General features: G+C 38.6%; 1 pseudogene; it reads right to left on the bottom strand.

Moving 5' to 3' along the window:
- Positions 1-7,013: 7,013 nt before the first annotated feature.
- LOC143436669 (NACHT, LRR and PYD domains-containing protein 4A-like) lies at positions 7,014-10,455 on the bottom strand (annotated as a pseudogene).
- Positions 10,456-14,728: the final 4,273 nt, after the last annotated feature.

The following is a 14,728-nucleotide window of genomic DNA, read 5'->3' on the forward strand; positions in this document are numbered from 1 at the left end:
CTCCCACAAGCTTTATGCCACCATTGCCCTAGTGTATCTTATAGGCACTATATCATTGTATACCAAAGCGTTTACAGCTGGGTTGGTGTTTGTTTCTCTAGGTAGCATATAGAGTATCTTCCTGTATCAAAGACACTAGAACATTGGGGTAAAGGGTCTATGTAGTCACCAGCTTGCCTTTCCATGGTCAATGAGTTGTATGGGTGCTGTCTTCAATGATGGGCCTTGACTTAAGTTTGTGGAGAACAACCTATATCTTGGCAACAGCCTGGGAATTTCCATGGTTTCCCTTTGCCCAAAACTCAATTAGATGTAACTCAGTACCAAGAACTGGAAGCTTCATTCGGTGACAAGAGATGAGTAATTGGGGTTTCATCTCTCCTATTATTTGATGATGTCATTTAGATCACTGTTGTATATGCATATATTTAAGAAGCTTTTATTATATTAGGTTTCCATACTATCTCTCAAATGCCCCTTAATTTTAGCTGTCTCTTCACATATTCCCTTCAAAGTCCACCTTCTCTTCTCCCTCTCCACCTGGTCTTCCTATTGCAGCACCACCATCCATCTCTCTGTGTAATTTGATGTTGGCTGTGAGCTTCTGTTAAACTGTCTTTATTTGGTTGAGATTGTATTCCTAATCCCTCCAGGGCTTTTATCATGAAGTAATATTGGATTTTGTCAAAGGCCTCTTCTGCATCTAATGAGATGAACTATCCTTTCATTTCTGGGATGGAACCTACTTGATCATGGTGAATGCTCTTTTTGACTTGTTTTCAGATTTGGTATTCAAGTATTTTATTGTAATTCTCTTTTCTTTGCTGGGTCTTTATGTGGTTTGGGTGTCAGGATAACTGTAACCTCATAGAACAAATTGGAAAATATTCCTTCTGTTTCTATTTTGGGGAATAATTTGAATATTGGCATTAACTCTTCTTTGAAAGTCTAGTAAAATTCTGCACAACAACCATCTGCCCTGGGCTATTTTGGTTGGGAGACTTTTAATGACTGCTTTTATTTCATTAGGTATTTTAGATTTGTTTAAATTCCTTATTTAATATTAACTTTAGTAAGTGGAATGTATCAAGAAAATGAACCATTTCTTTTAGATTTTCCAATCTAGTGGATTATAGGTTTTAAAAGTATGTCCTTGTAATTCTCTAAATTTCCTCAGTGTCTGTAATGTCCCCGTTTTCATTTCTGATTTTGCTAATTTAGATATTCTCATTCTGCTTTTTAGTTAGTTTTGATTGGGGTTTGTCTATCTTATCGATTTTCTCAAAGCACCAACTCTCTGTTTTGTTGACTCTTTGTAGTGTTCTCTTTGTTTCTTGATCTCTGCCCTGACTTTGATTATTTCTTGTTGTTTACTCCTTATGGGAGTGATTTCTTCCTTCTGTTCTAGAGCTTCCAAGTATGCTATTAAGTTACTAGTATGTGATCTTTCTAGTTTTGTTGTTGTTGTTGTTACTTTTATGTAGAAACTTAGTGGTATGAACTCACCTTAGAACAATCTTCATTGCCTTAGAAGCATGGGAATGCTGTGTATTAATTTTCATTCAATTCTAGAAAGTCTTACATTTCTTTATTTTTGTCTTGACCCATTTTTTTCATCCAGCAGTGAGTTGTTCAGTTGCTGTTGATATCTAGTTTTAATCCATGGTAGTCAGATAGGAGGCTGGGTATTATTTCAGTTTTCTTGTATCTGTTGAGACTTTGTGTCCAAGTATGTGGTCATTTTTGGAGAAAGTTCTATGAGATGCCAAGAAAAAAAATATTTTCTTTTGCTTTTGGATGAAATGTTCTGTAAATATCAGTTAGGTTCACTTGGTTTATAACTTCTATTAGCTCTAGTATTTCTCTGTTAGTTTTTGTCTGGATGACCTGTCAATTGGTGACAACGGGGTATTGAAATCTCCCTCTATCAGTTTGTGAGGGTTAATATATGATTTAAGTTATACTAGTATTTCTTTTACAAAATTGGGTGATCCTGTGTTTGGCACATAGATGTTAAGAACTGCAACGTCCTCATCATGGGTTTTTCCTTTGATGGTTATGTAATGTATTTCCCTATCTCTTCTGATTAGCTTTGATTTGAGGTCTATTTTGTCAGATATTAAAATAGCTACAACAGCTTGCATCTTAGGTCTGTTTGCTTAGATTACCTTTTATTAGCCTTTTACTCTAGTGAAGTGATATTTATCCTTGATGCTAAGGTGTGTTTCTTGCATGCAGCAGAAGAATGGATACTGGTTTTGCATCAATTCTGTTAGTTTATGTCCTTTTATTGGGGAATTGAGATCATTGGTATTGAGAGATATCAATAGTCAGTGTATACTGATTCCTGTTATTTTGTTGTTGTGTGGGTGGGTAGGGATGAGAGGAGGTATCCCTTTTTTTATTTGTCTGGGTTTATTTATTTCTTGTGTTTTCTTGGGTATGGTTAAAATCTTTAGATTGGAGTTTTCCTTCTAGTATATTCTGTAAGGTTGGATTTGTGGATAGATACTCCTTAAATTTGTTTTATCATGAAATGTGATTGCTCTGTTTGTTGTGGTTGAAAGTTTTGCTAGATATAGTAATTTGGGCTAGTATCTGTGCTCTCTCAGAGTCTGTAGCATATCTGAACAAGCCCTTCTGGCTTGTAGAGGCTCCATTGAAAATCTGGTGTTATGCTAACAGGTCTGCTAAAATATATTCCTTGGTCCTGTTTCCCTTGCAGAATTTAATATTCTTTTTTATTGTTCTGTACATTTAGAGGTTTGGTTTTTATTTCTGGTCTATCTACTTGGTGTTCTGTATGCTTGTGATACCTTGGTAGGCATCTCTTTCTTTAAGTTAGGGATAATTTCTCCTAGGATTTGTTAAAAATATTTTCTGGGTCTTTAACATAGGTTTCTTCTCCTTCTTCTACTCTTATTATTCTTAGATTTGGTATTTTTAGCATGTCCCAAATTTCCTGGTTATTTTATGTCAAATTATTTGTAGATTTAACATTTTCTTTGACTGTGCTATCTATTTCTTCTATTATGTCTTCAACGCATGAGATTGTCATTTCTGTCTCTCATATTCTGTTGGTGAGGCTTACATCTGATGTTCCTGTTTGAGTGCCTAAATTTTTCATTCCAGATTTCCTTCAATTTGATCTTTCTTTATTGATTATTGAGTCTCTTTCCATTTTCAGGTCTTAACTATCTTATTCATTTTCTTCTATTGTTTGTGTTGTATTTTCATTGATTTTTTTTATGGACCTATTTATTTCCTCTTTAAGAATCTCTATCATATTCACTGAAGCTATTTTAAGGTCTTTTTTTTTTTTAATGTGCATCAGATATGTTAAAATACTCCAGGCTTTTGTAGTACACTTGCTGGGCTTTAGGGTAGATATATTTTTCTGGTTGTTCCTGACTTTATTTTTACATTGGTATGTGATGTAAATGCATTTGTGTTTGGGATGATTGTAATTCTAGGTGCTGATACCTAGTCTTGTTTTGTTGATTGGATGTTTTGTCCCTTGATTTCTGTTGCTTTCTTTGGTTCTTAGGAGAGTGTGGTGACTGTGTGTTGTCTGTTATGAAACTCTTCTGGGATCCTGGTAGGTGTGGACACTATATGTTCCAGATAAAATGTATTTCTAGGCTTTAGGAGCTGATTCTCAGGAATGTGGATGGGTTAGGAATCTGGGCTAAGGGAGTCCACCTGAGGGAAGACAGCAGGATGTTCCACCAGGAACTGTTTAATCCCCTGGTAATGGGTCAGAGAATAAGAGGCCACAACGGGTTCGTCTGCTACAAAGGTGAGAATGAGACTGGGTGATTGCACTCTGAACAATGGAGGGAAAAGTTAAGGTCTGCAGTTCACCTACCTGCTTTGCTGGCTAAAGTTTAAGTTCTTAAACTTCCATTTATCCATGATTTCCATCAGGAGACAAATAACTAAAGTCAAGCATTTTCAATGGAAATAAAAGCACAAGAGCAGTGCAGAAGAAGAACAAGAACTGTACTGTGACACGAACACTGGGGCTTCTATGGTGGGAAGCCTGAGTGTCTTAAGTATTTGCCCAGTGGTTTTAAGACAACTGCAGATTGAGTAGAGCTGAGGAAAGTGAGAAGGCTAGAGGAAGAAGTCTCTATAAGCAAATGATGGCAGAGAAGGGGAAGATTCACAAGGAATCTTAATTCAGTCTCTTTATGAAGCAAGGTCCAGTAGCAGCAATGGGTTTATAAATCATCTCAAAAGACCCCTAAACTCTAAACTTATACAAATTTAAATCTTTCCAGTTTCTTTTTAAGTGGAAATCATCACAAACAGTAATTTGTAAACAAAAGTAACATATTCTAAGACATACACTAGCTTCTGTTTCAGTCGAAAGGGAGTCACTAACTGAGTAGCTACAGAAGACAGAAAGGTCTTTAGCCTTGGAAAACAGCTTACTCAGGTGAGACTCAAAGAAGAGGATAACTAGTTTTTCCCAAAGATTATTTTAATGATTAGGAAAAACCAGGATTCTGCCAGTACTTGAGTTTATTTTTATGTCTGTCATTCAATCTGTTTTTATATGTAACCATTCAATTCTATAATTATATATTTCATTAAGATGATACAGAAATTATCGAAAGAAACAAAACAGGATGTTGTTGGGAGCCGACTTTAGTAGAAAGCGGCTAGATCAACTTTGCAGCCATCTGGAACCATATACCCTGATGAAAGACTTGGTTGTCAAAAGCCTATAACAGCTGAAGCACACTCTGATAAATATATTGTTTATCCCACATAGCTTGTTTTGCTGTTTAGTGACCTCAGCTGTATGGTGCACATGGTAAAATGTTTTCACCTGTGTTCTCCTACTTGTGTATATAAATACCTCAGAATTCCCTTCAATAAGGGAGACTTGAGAAAATAGAAGAGACTGAATCACACCCTGTCTTGTCTCCATTCTTCGAGTCTCTTGCCCCAAGAGCCACACTCTCTCTTGACCAGAGCACTTAGCCCCAAAAGTGTTGAGGAAAAGTGTTGAGGCAGAGTGTGGGCCTCAACAGGATGTGACTGAGTCCCCATGTGCCAGGCACTATATAAATGGTGTCTCACTTGATTTTCATAATAAATGAAAAAATAATATATCTTTTGTCCAAGATGTTAGAACTTATTCTAAGATAATATGGATTCATAACTCATCTTGTATCCACTGGACTATTTTGCTCTCTACCATTTCCTTCTTCAGGAGGAATGGTGAAGGGTTAACTCTTCAGCTTGTAGAGATATAAGCCATGGTTTTCTTTCTAAGTGGGTCAGAAATCCATCTTGGTGATTCAGTCATATTAGGAAGTACTTTAAAGGAAGTAAGAAAGGGCCCAATCCACTGTAAAACTTTCTTGATGTTCTAAATATTTCCAGAATACTGGGGATTCCACAACCAGTCATCTGAGTCCAGATACCAAAGAATTTATTGTATATATGACAAAGGATTCTGTGGTCACCACCTTTATTTCCCCCAACTTGGCACCAGGAAACACAATGGCATTGAGAAAGCACAGTCATTTTACATTTCTCCAACAGAGGCTCTAAAGGGTGTGTGTGTGTGTGTGTGTGTCTGTGTGTGTATGAGTGCTGTCATAGTTACCTTCAGGTGTCAACCTAACACAAATCTAGAGTCACCTAGGAAGGGAGAACTTCAACTGAACAATTATCAGAGCAAGCTAGCCTGTGCTCATGTCTGTGAGGAATTTTCTTAATTGCTACGTGGTATGGGAGGGCCAAGCTCACTGTAAGCAGTGCTATCCCTGGACAGTTGGGCTTAGAATGTAAATGGTGTTCCTTTTTAAATTCTGCTTCAAGCTCCTGCTTTAAGTTCCTGCCTTGGCTTCTTTCAATAATGGACTATAACCTGTAAGCAAAAAAACAAAACAACAAAACAAAACAAAAACAAAACAAACAAACAAAAACAACAACAAAAACAAACCATTCCTTCTCTAAAATTACCTTTGGTCACAGTATTAGCGCAGAATCAGAAATGAACTTGAGCACCCACCATGAAGAATGAAGATATTTTATCTCTTACTGAGGGTAAATTTAGCAGTGTTGCATGCAGTTTTTAAAAAATCACTCTACCACCTTTGCCTGAGACCACAGCCGTGCTATAAGCCCCACCCAGCTCCCTTTGTTCCTTCTGGCTTAGCTCTGGGATGGACCATCAGCCCTAACCCAAGGGCTGAATCCATGGATAAAAGACACACACACACAGCTTGCCACTTTATAGCTTGCCTCCAATCGCACAAATGCTGGACACAGATAACTCCCGCCTGGAAAGGTGTGCCCTTACCAATTTATTATCTCCATTTCTCCTCCAGCCCTAAACTTAGTGGCTTGTTCCACCAGCCCCTGCCAAACATCTTTGGCCTCTGCTTCGAGAGGCCGCAGGCCCTAGCTGACCCCGAGGCCTTACATAATAGCTGTGCCCTTCCCCAAAGCATGGCAGAAAAAGCCTCTCTCCTTCCTTGCGTCTCCCCTTTTTCTCCTAGGACCCAGAAGTCCTATTAGACCCTCTGCCCAGAAATTGGCCCCTGGCCTTCTTTATTGGCAATCATGAATCAATTGGGAAAGATGGGTTTAACTTCAGAATCTCCCTCTACATAGCAGAATCTATCAGTCACCCCCAAAATGCCTAACTTTGATCAAAGGAATTGTTTTAAAGCTACTTAACACTTTATTGGGTGCTAAAGAATCCAATGTAGGAAAAAATATCATTATAAGGCAGTCATTTTAGCATGACTTTGAAAGCCCTGTCTGAAACTGTAGCACAAACAAAAAAGCCACATCTATCTTGCAGGAAAACATCTTAATGAGGTACAAAGAAATGACATCTCATTGGAATGTTGGTAACCTGTATGATTTTTTTTCTATACAATGGGACAAAATAAAGATCCTCTTCTCTTTCTTCTGGAAGAAGTTTGAGGTTAGAATACACCCAAGGTTGTTGCATCAGAATGTCCACCCTTGTTGTCTGCTTCTGCTTATACACTGCTTCCAATGCTCAAGCAAGGATGTTTCCTTTTCTCAGAGACCAGAAATGCCTGGGATTCATTAACAAGTCAGTAATCTGTAATCCAAATACATGAAGGGAACATTTTTGCTGTTTTATCAAGTCTAGACCACCTCATTGACTTCAGGGGCATTCCCATCTAGGGTGAACATCTTCAAGGTCTTACACTGGATAAAAGCAGAAGAAAGGTCCTCACAACTGGCACCAGTTATCTCACAGTCTTCTAACTCAAGATCCTCTATGTGGCAATTGGGATGTTTTATAGCATCACACAGCAGCTTTATACCAGTGTCTCCTAGTTTATTGTGTGAAACCTGCAGGCTCTTCAGGTTCTGGTTGTTTCTCAAGACTTCAGCCAGGTCCTGGCAGCCACTAGAGGTGATATGACAATATAGCATACTTAGTGACTTCAGGACACAGTCTGGGAGAGTCAGAGACTTAGAGAGAATCTTTAGTCCTTCATCCTTCAGGTCATTGAAGCTGATGTCTAGATGCCTCAGAGTTTTGTCCCACCTAAGAACATCAGAAAGGTGGTCCCAACATTGCTCACTGAGGGAGCAGTTGCCCAACACTCACTTCTCCAGAATGCAGTCTGGGTGGCACAAAGCCTTGCACAGTGAAGATATCCCCAGGCCAACATAGTTGGATGCCAAATTAAGATCCGTTAAGATCTTGCTGCTCATCAGGACGGAGGCAAAGTTCTTGCAGTCGTCAGGTGAAAGGTTACACTGTGCTACCACCAGATTTTTTATGTTGCACTCTTCCTGGATCAAGATTTCACACAACAGTTTCACCTCATTGTGGGAGAGGAACGAGCAGCTGAGGTTCAAGTACTCTAAACTGCAGTTCTGAATCAACTCAAAGAACATGCACACATCACCAAAGAAAGTCACATTATTTGCCATAAGTCTTTTAAGGGTGAAGCTGGGGTTCATCAGAGATTCATACAAGACCCGAAATGTTGCAGCCCAGGCAAAATGTTGAGGCCCTGGCCGACCCACGTTTGGGCGGCCACTGTATCCAGGCTCAAGCTGCCACTCCGGTCTTCAGGTCTGGGGTTCAGCAAGAGCGAGGGTGACGGCAGATTCTACCTAATGTCTGAGATTCGTCTCTGATGATCCCTCTATAGTCTCTGATCTCAGTCTATATTCTCTGATCTCTGGTTCTGTCTTCTATAGTCTGACTTCTAAGCCACGCCTCTAAGTTACACCTTTAATCATGCCCTTAGGTCTTGTCTCTAACTCTGATCTCTATACTTCTAAGTCACACACCTTTAATCTCACACACCTTTAATCTCATGCACCTTTAATCTCAAGGTATCTAAACCAAGATTATTGGAGTGTTCTCAGCTGTTGTAGGCTATTGTAATCCAAGTCTCATGTCAGGGTATATGGCTCAAGATGGCTGCAAAGCTGATAGCCGCTTTCTGCTAAAAGTCGGCCCCCAACACCGAAAGGCTGGCTCATTTAAATTAGTTTCTTTTATTTGGAGTACCTGGATGTCTTTACTCTTTACGAACACAGAGCACAGACTCCAACAGGTGAGTAGATTTTCCATATAGCTTTTTTCTAGTTCTTCAATCAGGACACTTTGGGTTGAAAAGGATAGTCTCTTCAGTGTAGAACAGTGTTTTAAGCAGTAGGCAGCAATAATAAAATCAGAATAATCCTTGGCCACAAACATATTTTTTTCCATACAGTTCATTGCTTGTACTAAGAAGGCTTCATCCTCCAACTCAAACAGACAGGAAAACAATTTCATGCCATCAATTTTTTCTTGAAGATTTTCATTGCCCCTTATGGTTTCCAGGCACTGATTCAATTTGTCTTTTATTCTCTGGGACAACTGGTAGCCAAAAAACACCTCTAACTTTTCTTGTTCTGATTCGTGTAAAAGGCCAAAGATGAAACAGCCCCATAAAACCCACCATACTTTGACTTTCATTAGAAACATAAACATGAGTGTCTCTATACATTTTACATCCTGACTAGGGTGGTCATCATGGCGCTTTAGCAGATAAAAGATGGCAGCACAGAACTCCTGGACAGATGGGTGGGGAAATATGTAAAAATTTTCAGATTCCCTGATCTTTCCAAGCATTCCAATGTCCAGCAGTGTAGGGATGTCAGAGTCCATGATCCCATTTCTCCTGAGAGCCTCTTCACTAAACACAAATGTGTCAGTCCACATGCCCTCAGCGGCCAGAGAACACAAGCCCTGCAGTTGGTCTTGGCTTTTCTTACTTGGATATTGGGCACTTTGGGGAGTGAACAAATTGAAGATATGAGTGGTATACAGAGAGAGGTGGTACATCGGCAAATGGGGATGGGGTCTCTTCCTTTCTCTATCTCATTTTTAAGACAAGTAATCACCATCCAGCAGAGCACAGGGGCCTAACATACAGTGATCAGCTGCTCATTTTTTCTCACCAAGCTGAAGACTTCCTGGGCTTTGTTCTTATCATGGAACAACATGTGGAAATATGTATTAATATTGTTCTCCTGGAATCCCTTTATATTTTTCACATCTGTGTACTCAATTATGTCCTGAATTCTCTCAAATGTCTCTGGGGTAGTGGCAATAAGGAAAGAAGATTCAGGGAGCATCTTCCTCCTGAGCAAACTGCTTATCAGTACATTCACTGGCTGCTTCTCCATGCAGTTATCATGTTATCACAGCTCAGATTCCTGCTCATCCATATCATATTCCATCACTTCTAAGCTGTCGATGATAAATAAGAGCTTCTCAGGTTTTGATAGGATCTCCTCTATGGGAGATGAGGCACTGGGCCACTCTCTGGAGATCAGTTCAGCCAGGCTAGCTGTCTTCAACTGCTTCACATCTTAACAGCAGAAGTAGAAGATGTAGGAAAATTTTTTCTGAGACACCAGATCTTCTGACCAGGCAAGCACAAACTTCTTCAACATCAGTGTTTTGCCAATTCCAGCAACACCGTTCATGAACACCATGTGTGGCCGTGTTTCCGTTCTCATTGATAGGAAAAGATTCTCAAAATAATCACAGTCATCCTTGGTGAATTTCTGCTTAAAGAAATCCTGAGTACTGATGCTGAATGCTCTGAAACCATAATGGGTCAGCTTCACCTTCAAATGAGCATGATATAATTTTGGGTGTCCAGCAATCTCTCTTTGTGCCCTCTCAATGAGATCCTTCCTGTTGAGCTTCTCGAAAATGTTGAAGGTCATATCCCAGGTTTGCTTCTCTTCATAATGTTTCAACATTAAGTTGGCAAGGTCTTCACGAGATGCCTTCTTCACTTCTGTCCAAGAAATCTGTTTCAGCCCCAACTGCAAAATCTCCTGTCTGAGGAACTCCTTAAACTTTACAAATTCCTTCTTCTTTAGTTCTTCCAAGTACTATACAAAGCCAAAATCAGAAAGGAATAATGCCATCTTGTCTAAGAAAGATGACTTGTCTCCAGAGAGATGAGTACCAAGATTAAGAAACACACAGGACTTTGATGTCAGAAAAAGCCAGATAAAGTAGGTATGCTTGTCTGTGGATTCAGCTGAAAGAAGTGTTGGATGATTAGGACAAGCAATGAATTTTGTTTTCTGCTCTTGGGTTTTCAGGTTTGTTCTTCTCAAAGGTATTTTTTAAGGTCTTACATTCAGAATTAGTCAGAGGGGACTGGAGAGATCGTACAGTTCAACTGTTAAGAGTAATGGCTGTTTTTCCAAAGGACCTGTGTTCAATTCCCAGTAACCACATGGTACATAAGTGATACATAGATATACATCTGCATACACATAAAATGAAAATAAATAGATTTTTTTTCAAAAAAAATACTCAAAGGACTACAAAATATTTATTAATTAAGGTATTTGATAGTGTTGATAATAAGTATACTGCACATTTCTATGTTACTCATACAAATAGCCAAACATGTCCATGAGGAGAGAACTAATTTAGTAAATGGCTACATATTTACAAAAATAAACACTAAGCAGAAACTAAAAGACTAAGAAGGATAAAAATAAGCTGATACTATTGCTTTAGATGTTGTCATATAAATAACAAATCACTTCAGGTTAAGGTCAGTTTTTATCATGCCTCCAGACTCTCTGGACTGATGCTTGGGGTGTTGGTTGAGCATATAATTTAGCTGGCAGCTGGCCTGGAACAGGACCACTCAAGATCTGACTCAATTTATCAGGTGGCTGTGATGCAGTGCAACCTTAATTCTCTTCTGTGCAGATTGCCCTCATCTAGAAGTCTAGACCAGCTTAACTCTGTCACAGTTGCACATTCATATCAAACTATGCTTGTATCAAGTGAGCTTGTGTTCAGTGGCCAACTTAAGATGCTTGGTCATGCTCGGGCAGCATGGACAAGGACTTCAGAGTTAGTTCTAGTAGGCATACTTCATTGGAGGACATTGATTAATCTAGCTACCACAGAAGTTGAAAAGCATAACAGGATACCCTTTGCTTTTAAAAGCTCATATGGAAAGTATCTGAGGAATATAATACATGCTTTGTTGAAATAATGAAAAGAAAATTTTTGTCAAATAGTGTTGCTAGTGAAAGACAATTTGGGAAAGACAGTGCTGGAAAGTGAACTCTTACAAGTGGTAGGTAATTTCTTTACCATCAAGGTACCCCCCCAAACCTCTAGAATAGAAGACTTTTCATGTGTATATATGCCTGTTGCCTAAAATTTTTAATTATAATGATGTATTTTATAACTTCAAATTATGACATATAACAAAGTTAGAGATGAACTGTATAGGAGGTTGCCCTCAACAAATCAACTAAAAGTGATAAAAGCTGCAATGAGCAATTTTTCTCTTCATGGTTTTCTCTATCTTCCTTATTTTGCATAGGAAATACACACAAACTTTGAAATTGAAAAAAAAGAACAATAAAGTAGAAGAATCAATTCAAACCAATGGTTGTGTCTTTCTTCTTTATACAGATACATCCAAATCATTACAGCATCATTTCATCTGCATTTTACATTATCAAAATGTTTATATGTTTGACAGTAATAAAATGTCCCTAATAGCCAAGTTAGTATTTTTGTATTAGCAACCTACCCAGACCAGGAAGCAAATTCAAAACTTCTACATGTTAATGGGTATTCTAAATGTGCCCTTTGGAGTTCCCAAACCCAAATCTATGTTTGCTAATTTAGGCACCTGTTTCCATGATGCTCACACCTGTCTTCATGTTTTAACCATGTGATTTCACAGGAAGGAAAAACTGTATTTTTATACTATTTCTTGTCGTGTGTTTACCTGTATTATTTTTAACTATGTGACTGTGAGACAGGAGTATATTCATTGTGATTGCTGATACCTGCAGAGGCCAGAGGCATCAAATAGTCCTGGAGCTGGAGTTACAAGCAGTTGCAATTAGCCAGATGAGCATGCTAAGAATCAAACCCAAGTCTTCTGCAAGAAGAGTATGGACAGCTGACACTGAACCATCTCTCCAACCATCTCAGAATTTCTTGAAGATACATTGATTTTTTTTCACATTCAAGTTTTAAAAATTTGAAAACAAATGTAATCTCATATCTGTTTTCATTTATTTTCAAAAACAGGTAGTACCAATATGGTCTGGTCACATTAACTGGATGTATTATTTGCTATGCAATAGTAAGAAAAAAAACATGATTGATTACCCTCCTTCTTTCAATTAAAAAAAGTTTTTTATTTTTAATTAACTATTATGCTTTACATATAATCTATATATAGTCATATATTTAATTGAATATTACGAATATATATCCATCATGATTTATGGAGAGATGATTAAATTTAACATTTGTTCTTATTGCTTATATAAACACTAAGACAAAATCCCTGGTGCTAATAGACACATAAGACATGTAATAATAACAATAAACATATATAACCAACATATCTGAAATAGTGGTCATTGCTGAGTTGGAGGAAGACAAAAGATTAAGGATGGAGATTTCTTAGCCCTGTCTATAACTTGTCATTTGAAAAGTGCAAACTGAAAGAATGGCTAGATCAGGAGGTGGGGAACAACCATCTTATCATAGTACACCTTCTGTCTTACAATATTTTTTATTAAATAATTTTAATTAGAAAAGTGTAAAAGTAACTCAAGTACAGCTGGTACCATCATTGGATAGCCGAGATAGCATTGAGCAAAGCTAATGAGGTGACTTCTGAAATAAGCCAGGCCCAGAAGGGAATCAGATGCTCCACAGCCAAATCCTGTCAGAGTTATTTTTAGGTCCGGAGTTCTATCCAAGGCATGTGTACAAGAGGACTGAACTTTCTTAATATGTTGTCTCTGGGGGAAAAAAAACACAGCCCTTGTTTTTGGCAATGAGTATTTGTCTTTTGAGTTCTTATTGGGGATTCAATGGGAGGTCGAATTCAACTATCCCTTCTGCTTTGGGGACTGGAGGCTGGGCAAAGGCAAGTCTAATTAGAATTCAGACAAATACCAAACCCCAGGAATTTTCTTGACAAAGAGAAAATATCTAGGAATAGAACTTTTTATTTGAATGGCCTTTCCCAAAGATGGTGGAAAACAGCTGCTGGGGACTAGAAGGTTCTATGGGAGCTTACCATCCAGTAGATGTAGGCATGGCAGCTGACGTGGAAATAGGCTTCTAGAATGCCAATATGCAAAGTACTTCTGGAGTTCTGAACTGGGACTCTAACTCTATCATGGTCCTTGCTATAAGGTTTGAGAAAGACAAGCAAGCATAGTAATTATGTCTGATCAAAGTGGGATAGGAATACAACTGTGAAAAAGGGAACCCCAAGATAGCATTGGTCACTGAGTACTGTAGGCTCTCATGAAGCAATGGTGACCAGTTCTATACCCTGGGTCTCCAGACTCTCAAACATAATCTTTCCTTTGCATTAATCCAAATCAGATATTTAATCAGAATGAGTGTGTGTGTGTGTGTGTGTGTGTGTGTGTGTGTGTATTTGTACATGACATTGTATGTGTTTAAATTTCTAAGCAATTACTGTACAGTCTGTCCTATGCCCTTATATTGGGAAAAAATCATTCAATTAGACATAATTATTTGTTAATCACACAGAAATTAAGCTCAAACAAGTCTTCACTGACGTAATAAGGAAATACTTTCTGTCAGCAGAGATTAATACCTTGATCCAAAGAGTAGAGCTGAGAAATAGTGATTGAGAGTACATCTTCATTACAAGGTATAGAGAATTAAGGTTGTAATTAAGTTGAAGCTTCTTTCTTGCTGGCTTTCATAGTGCCGGAATGTGTTATACAGGCTGTAGGGCTGGAAAGCCATGAGACTCAGGGAGCTAGTTCTGAACAAGAGTGAGGTCAAAACATGTTCACATCCTAAAATCTTGTCCTGAGACTGGCAGGACTAGGACTGCTTCCTCCTTGCTCTGTGTCTGCATTTTCCAGTTCACAGAAGCCTTATGACCCCCACCTCTGCTACCCTTGAAGAGGGGTCATATAGCCTGGTGGCCAAGTCTCAGGATAAACTTTCTGTCTCCTTATACAGACATATCCAGAAAGCACCTGGAATTCCTCTTCATGCAAATGAAGCATTCCCATCAACTCAACCCAGCCAATGATGCACATTCTCCCCAAAACCCCTACGCACTCCCCAAAGTTTATATAGCCCTTGTTTCCCCCACCCCCAATAACGAGAGCTGTTTTACTGAAAACTGCCTCCAGAGAAGGC

Source organism: Arvicanthis niloticus, chromosome 23, assembly GCF_011762505.2.
Source record: "Arvicanthis niloticus isolate mArvNil1 chromosome 23, mArvNil1.pat.X, whole genome shotgun sequence".
NCBI lineage: Eukaryota > Metazoa > Chordata > Mammalia > Rodentia > Muridae > Arvicanthis > Arvicanthis niloticus.